The 7,890-nt window shown below is 35.4% G+C and overlaps 1 pseudogene; it reads right to left on the bottom strand.

Annotated features, from left to right (window-relative positions):
* Positions 1-726: 726 nt before the first annotated feature.
* On the bottom strand, positions 727-845 carry LOC120600130 (uncharacterized; annotated as a pseudogene).
* Between the last annotated feature and the right edge of the window lie 7,045 nt (positions 846-7,890).

Genomic DNA, 7,890 nt, shown 5'->3' with positions numbered 1-7,890 from the left:
ATTGCTGGATCATAAGGTAGTTCTATTTTTAATTTTGGGGGGAACCTCCAAACTGTTTTTCATAGGGCCTATACCAATTTGCAATCCCACCAATAGTACATGAGGGTTCTTTTTACTCCACATCCTTCACCAACACTTGTTGTTTGTTTATTTATCGATGATAGCCATTCTGACAGATCTGAGGTGATATCTCATTGTGGTTTTAATTTCAGTTTCTCTGATGATTAGTGATGTAGAGCATCTTTTCATATATATATTGGCCATCTGTATGTCCTCTTGGAGACATACCTATTCAGGTCTTCTGCCCATCTTTTAAAAAATTATTTATTTATTTAGTTAGTTAGTTTTTAATAAATAAATACTCATTCCATCCTTTGGTAACCACTAGTCTATTGTCCATATTCATGAGTATCTGCTTTTTGTACTGTTCTCTTGTTGCTTTTAGGTTTATATCCTACATATAAATGATATCATGTAGTTTTCAACTTTTTGTTGTTTTTTCTTTTCTTTTATTATTCCTGAGGCTTTTCTTTCACATAGTTTTAGGGTTTTTTTTTTCTTTCCATTGCTTACTTCACTGTTTTCCACTAAATTTATTTTAATTAACAATTTTTATTTTTTAATTATATTTTTATTTTTTATTATTTTAGGCGAGGCAACCCTTGGTTGATCTCACAGATTGCAAGAACCTTGTCAGGTTACGATCCCTTATTTTTAATTTTTTTATGCCTACAGCACCTGGTCTTCCTAGGTGGTCTCCCATTCAAGTACTAACCAGTCCCAACCCTGCTTAGCTTCCGAGATCAGATGGGATCAGGTTTGTTTTGAGTGGCATGGCTGTAGACATTTTCAACTTTTTCTGTCTGGCTTATTTTGCTTAGCACGATTATCTCAAGGTCCATCTGTGTTGTCACAAATGGCTATATATTTCATCTCTTCTTAAGGCTGGGTAATATTCCATTGTATATATGTACCGCAGCTCTGTCCATTTTTATTTTTTATTTTTTATTTTTTTTGCTGTTGAGTTGTATGAGTTCTTTATAAATTTAGGATATTAACCACTTATCAGGTGTATCATTGACAAATATCTTCTCCCATTCATTAGGTTGCCTTTTCATTTTGTTGATGGTGTCCCTTGAGGTGTAAAACTTTTTAATTTGATATAGTCCCATTTGTTTATCTTTTCTTTGTTTCCCTTCCCCAAGGAGATATATCAGAAAAGACCAATGTCAGAGAGTTTACTGCCTCTGTTTTCTTCTAGTAGTTTTATGATGCCGGGTCTTGCATTTAAGTCTTTAATCAATTTTGAGTTTATTCTTGTATATAGTGTAGGAAGGTGGTTCAGTTTCATTTTTTTACATGTATCTGTCCAATTTTCCCAGCACCATTTAGCGAATAAACTGTCTTACCCCATTGTATATTCTTGCCTTCTTTATCATGACTTAAGTGACCAGATAGGCATGGATTTATTTCTGGGTTCTCTGTTCTATTCCATTTATCTGTTCCTGTTTTTATGCTAGTACTAGGCTGTTTTGATTACTATAGCCCTGTAGTATAGTTTGATATCAATTAGAGTGATACCTCTAACTTTGTTCTTCTTTCTCAAGATTGCCGTGGCTTTTTGGGGTCTTCTATGATTCCATATAAATTTTAGGATTATTTGTCCTAATTTTGTGAAAAATGTCATTGGTACTTTGATAGGGATTGTATTGAAACTTTAGATTGCTCTGGGTAGTATAGACATTTTAACGATGTTAGTTCTTTCTATCCATGAGCACAGTATATAGTTCCATTTATTTATATCTTCTTCAATTTTTTCTTCAATGACTTATAATTTTCCAAGTGCAAGTTTTTTACTTCCTTGGTCAAATTTATTCCTCAGTATTCTATTGTTTTTGATGCAATTGTAAATGGGATTGTTTTCTTAATTTTTCTGAAAGTTCATCACTGGCGTATAAAAATGCAACCAATTTCTAAATATTAATGTCGTATTCTGCTACTTTAATGAATTAATTTATCAGTTCTAATAGTTTGTGTGTGTGTGTGTGAATTTTTTAGGGTTCTTTATATATGGTAATATGTCATTTACAAATAATAACAGTTTTACTTCTTCTTTTCCAACTTGGGTGAATTTTTCTTGTCTAATTGTTGTGGCTAGGACATCCAATATTATGTTAAGTAAAAGTAAAAGTGGTAATAGTGAACATTCTTGTGTTATTCCTGATCATAAGAAAAATGCTCTTAGCTTTTCTGCATTGAATACGATGTTAGCTGTGGGTCTCTCATATATGGTCTTTATAATGTTGGGTTATGTTCCCTCTGTTTCTACTTACTGAGATAAATGCTGGATTTTGTCAAATACTTTTTCTACATCTATGGATCTGATTATATGATTTTTATCCTTCATACTATTCACATGGTGTATCACATTAATTGATTTGCAAATATCTAACCAACCTTGCGTTCCAGAAATAAATCCCACTTAATCATGGTGTATTATCTTTAATATATTGCTGAATTATGTTCGGTAATATTTTGTTGAGGGTTTTTGCATCAATGTTCATCAGGGATCTTGGCCTATAGTTTTTTTTTTTTTTTTTTTTTGTACTGTCTTTGTCTGGCTTTGGAACAAAGGTGATGGTGACCTTGTGAAATGAGCTTGGACACTTTTTCTCCTCTTAAATTTTTTGGAATAGATTGAGAAAGATAGGTGTTAATTCTTCTTTGAAAGTTTGGTAAAATTCACCCCTGAGGCCATCCAGTCCAGGACTTTTGTTTCTTGGGAGTTTTTGATTACTGATTCTATTTCGATGGTAATAATCAGTTTGTTTAGATTTTCTGTTTCTCCTTGACTCAGTCTTGGAAGATTGTATGTTTCTAGAAATGTATCCATTTCATCCAGATTGTCCAATTTGTTGGCATATAATTGCTCATGGTATTTCCTTATAATCTTTTGTATTTCTGTGGAGTCAGTTGTTACTTGTCCTCTTCCAGTTCTGATTTTATTTAGTTTGGTCTTTTCTTTTTTTCTTGATGTGTCTGGTTAAAGTTTTATCTATTATGTTTATTTTTTCAAAGAACCAGCTTTTGATTTAATTGATCTTTTGTATTTTTTTATACTCTATTTTGTTTATTTCTGCTCTGTCTAATCTTTATTATTCCATTCCTTCTACTCACTTTGGGATTTGTTTGCCATTTTTTTCTTGTTTCTTAAGGTGTAAGGTTAAATCGTTTATTTGAAATTTTTCTTGCTTCGTGAGGGAGGTCTGTGTTGCTCTGATTTCCCTCTGAGGACCGCTTTTGCTGTGTCTCATAGATTTTGAGTCATTCTGTTTTCATTTTTCATTTGTCTCAAGGTTTCTTTGAATTTTTTTTCTTGATCTTGTTAACCCATTTGTTGTTTAGTTAATGTTATGTAGCCTTCACATTTTTGTGTATTTTAAATTTTTTTTATAATTAATTTCTAGTTTCAAACCATCATGATTGGAGATATACTTGATATGATTTCAATCTTCTTAAATTTATTGAGATTCGTGTTGTGTCCTAACATGTGGTCTTTCTTGAAAAATGTTCCATCTGTACTTGAGAAGAATTTATAATCTGCTGCTTTGGTGTAACTGCTCTAAAAATATTGATTAATTCCATCTGGTCTGGTGTCTCATTTAAAGCCCCTCTTTCCTTGTTAAGTTTCTGTCTGGAAGATCTGTGTACTGGTGTGAATGGGGTGTTGAAGCCCCTTACTGTGACTCTATTACTGTTGATCTCTCCCTTTCTATTGGTCAATATTTGCTTTATATATTTAGGGTTTCCTAGGTTGAGTGCTTAAATGTTTACTAGGGTTATGTCCTCTTGTTGGATTGATCTCTTTATCATTATGTAATGTCTTTCTTTCTTTGGTAATATAACCTTTGTTTCAAAGTCTATTTTGTCTGATATAAGTATTGTTACTGCAGCTTTTTTCTACGTTTCCATTTGTAAATATATATATATATATATCTTTTCCCATCCTTTTACTTTCAGTCTGTGTATGTCTTTTGATTCGAACTGGATCTCTCATAGACAGCATATGTATAAGTCTCATTTTCTTATCCATTCAGCTAGCTTATGTCTTTTGATTGGAGCATTTAATTAATTTACATTTAAAGTGATTATTGATAAGTACATACATATTGCTATTTTATTATTCATATTTACATCCGCCCCCCTTTTTCTTCTTAAAGAGATCCCTTTAACGTTTTATGAAATACTGGATTGGTGGTAAAGAATTTCCTTAGTTTTTTTTTCCCATTCGGGAAGCTTTTTATCTCACCTTCAATTTTAAGTGATAGCCTTGCTGGGTAGTATCATCTTGGTTGTAGGTCCTTGCTTTTCATCACTTTAAATATTTCATGTCACTCCCTTCTGGCTTGCAAAGTTTCTGTTGAGAAATCAGTTGATAGTCTCAAGGGAGCTCCCTTGTAGGTAACTAGATGCTTTTCTCTTGCTGCTTTTAACATCCTTTCTTTGTCTTTGAACTTCGCCATTTTAATGATGTGTCTTGATGTGGGTCTGTTTGGATTCTTCTTTGCTGGGACTCTCTGTGCTTCCCAGACTTGTATGACTTGTGTGTCTATTTCTTTCACCAGGTTAGGAATGGTTTCAGTCATTATTATTATTATTATTATTATTATTATTATTATTATTATTTCAAATAGGTTTCTCATTTCTTTTTCTGGTACTGCTATGATGTGAATGTTGATATGCTTAATATTGTCCCAGAGATCCCTTAAACTATTTCCATTTTTTTTATTTCTATTTTTTTCATGCCCTGATTGTTTCCTTCTACCTTATCTTCCAGATCGCTGATTCAATCCTCTGCTTCATCTCTAATCTACTGTTGATTCTTTCTGATATAGACTTTATTTCATTTATTGTTTTCTTAATTTCTGGCAGGTTCTTTTTTATGGTTTCCATGTTCTTTTTATGCTTACTATCTCTTTGTTGGAGTTCTCATTGAGATCATCTATTCTCCTAAGTTCATTAAGCATTCTTATAACCTGTGTTTTGAACTGTGTATCTGGTGGATTGCTTGCTTCCATTTCCTTTAATTCTTTTTCTGGAGTTTTCTCCTGGTTTTTTTTTTTTTTTTTTCATTTGTGACATGTCTTTTTGATTGTTGTTTTCACTTTCTGTTTTTCTGTGTCTATTTCATGTATTATGTACATCTGCTACATCTCTGAGTCTTATCAGGGTGGTTTTATATAGTAGGTGTCTTGTGGGGCCCAGTAGTGTAGTTTCCCTGATCACCCGCATCAGGTACTCTAGGAATGTTCCTTGTGTGGACTGTGTATGCCCTCCTCTTGTAGTTGTGCTTTGATTGCTGTTGGCACATCAGTGGATGGGATTAATTATCAGGCTGATGCGCTATCAAGCTTGGCCACGCCAACAGCATATGAACTGCTGAGTGGGGGCTGACCTTATAGAGTGCAAATCACACCAGCTGGCTCGTGTGCATGTTGAAATCACCCTTTGGGTATGCCATTTATGGGGATGATGAGGTGGTGCTCTGTTGAGATTCGACACCAATCTTAGGGTGCGTTGGTTCTGGAGCCCCTTGAGAGGGGCTCCTGTGTAAGCCAAGGTCATGGTTTCTTGATATTTTGTGTCTTTTAGCCTTGCATTGATATCTGTGTATTTGATGAAACAGTCACCTTTCCCAGACTATATGGACTGGTTTTGATGGGGAAAGGTCTTCATCTGTGCGAGGGTGCTGACTAGGTAGAATATGGTGGTCATTTCTATGAGGAAGGCTGACTGGCATAGTCTCTATGCATTTCTATCAGCTGAAGTCAACATTGACAAAGATTATAAATGTCTTCAATGGCAAAGGTTGTGGACGTTCACAGTGGCAGTGAGGGCTGATGGGGTCTTCAATGGCAAAGGCTGCTGGGGATCTCCTAATCACTTTTCTACTAAGAGGGATGCTGTAACTAAGGGGGGTCCTTTTTGGTATTAGGTCTGGCTGCTGGTTGCCCTTGCAGTGGCAGTGACACTAGTGTCCAACATGTGGACACCTATGGATACTTATGGAGCTAGGGTCCAGAGAGCAAGTGTACATTGTGAAATACTGTCTCTGACATACAGGATTCCTGTTAGTTTGTAGCAGTGGTGTCTCCAGTGTGTGTGATATGGGCACATATAGTGGCCTTAGAGTTGGAGTCTGGAGTGCAGGTGTACATGAAGCACCTATGGCTTTGGGGATTGGAACTGGAGAGAGGTCAAGGTGGTAGCACCCCTCATCCCAACATGGTGCAACAGTATTTCCTTCTGGGAGTGGGAAACAGCAAAATTTCTACCCCTGGGATGGTCTGTGATGGCAATGGCTATTGTTTATCTCAGTAGTGAAAGCTGCCGCTGTCCTCTGCATAGCACTCTGCTGGGATCTGGGCTGATGAACACTAGGGGGTCTTCTGCTGTGAAAGTTTCAGGGGCTATTGAGGTCTTCAGTGCCAAAGTGGTCCTCCACAGAGCATGCACTGGAAAGCATGATAGCATCTGCTGCATGGCTGATACCAATAAGCTCTAGCATTCTTTGTTCTTAGCTGTTTCCAAAGGTCTTAGGTAAGCCAATCTCCTCAGGGATCCTTTCTGTGTAGTTATTTTCCATGTTTTGCTCCACTGTTTTACTATAGTTCTTTATTGGATTATTGAGAACTTTTAGGGCTATTTTCCTTTGTGAATAGCAGTCTAATATTTTGGATGGGGATGGGCAGGAGACAAAGGCTGATATGTCCTATTCTACCATCTTGCTGACATCTCCAGTCTTTAAAATTTTTTCTATGTTAAACACAGTCTAGTCTTAAACAGAACTTATTCTTTGTTATATTTGACAAATTGTGGTATGTTTGTAGCCAAGTATTCATTAAATCTGGTTTGTTATCTAAGCCATCAATAATGTGTTGTGATTGCTGTTTTTATTTCTTGATCCTATGAATTTTATTTGCATATTATCAATATACTCCTCTTGGTCATTGATTCTTAAACAAATATTTATTGCTTACCTAATTTATACTAGACATTGGGAATGGTGAATATGAAATGTCTGGTTTCCTAGTGTTTATAGGCTGGTGGGGCCATCTCTAAATATAGAAAGCAGAACAGGACTAAGGACAGATTCCTGTGGTATTTCACTAGACATCTCTCTCTAAGTTGACAGTTGTTCATTTAATTGGTACTCTTTGGGTACTGTTGCGTAGCCAGCTATAAATTGATATCACTGTCCTAAAATCAGTTCCACATTTGGGTCCACCTTATGCACAAAGTTAACGTGAGAATTTGCCATATCCCTTGGAAAAAATCATATACATTATCTGCAGCATTCTCCTGATTTAGTAAACTTTGAGAGGAATGGAAGATAGAAAGAATGGCAAGGAGGGTCCAAGTGATGAGTCATGTGTTTCATTTGAGAGCTAGTATGAGGTAGAGTGTCAGAATAGATAATTTGGAAAAGATGACTACAATGTAGGAAGGACATAATAAAGTGGGAAGAACAAGGGAAGAAACCACAGTTACATGAATAGCAGAATGCTTGGTTGTGAACTCTTTTGGCTTCTGGATAAATGCTGCCAAATAGAAAACATTTTCTATGCCCCTGACCAGATGACCCAGCTACATGCTGCTTTTCATTTTAGTTATATTTCTAAAAGCTATGGTTTGCTTTTCAGAAAAGCTGTCTTTTTGCATTTTCTGCTTGATGCAGTGAATTGCAGTGTTCATATCAGATAGCATTAATCTGAGAAGAAAAGAAGACAGTGAACCTTCAAGAAATGAAATTATTTTCTTCTGTATATTTGATCGCATGCTATCTTCTTTAAGAACAAAAATTAATGAATCAGTGCAAATTAGAAAATA

Source organism: Pteropus medius, unplaced genomic scaffold (genome assembly GCF_902729225.1).
Source record: "Pteropus medius unplaced genomic scaffold, Ma_sr-lr_union100, whole genome shotgun sequence".
NCBI lineage: Eukaryota > Metazoa > Chordata > Mammalia > Chiroptera > Pteropodidae > Pteropus > Pteropus medius.
The sequence above is the reverse complement of the archived record's forward strand: the minus strand, read 5'-3'. Positions and strand labels throughout refer to the sequence as shown.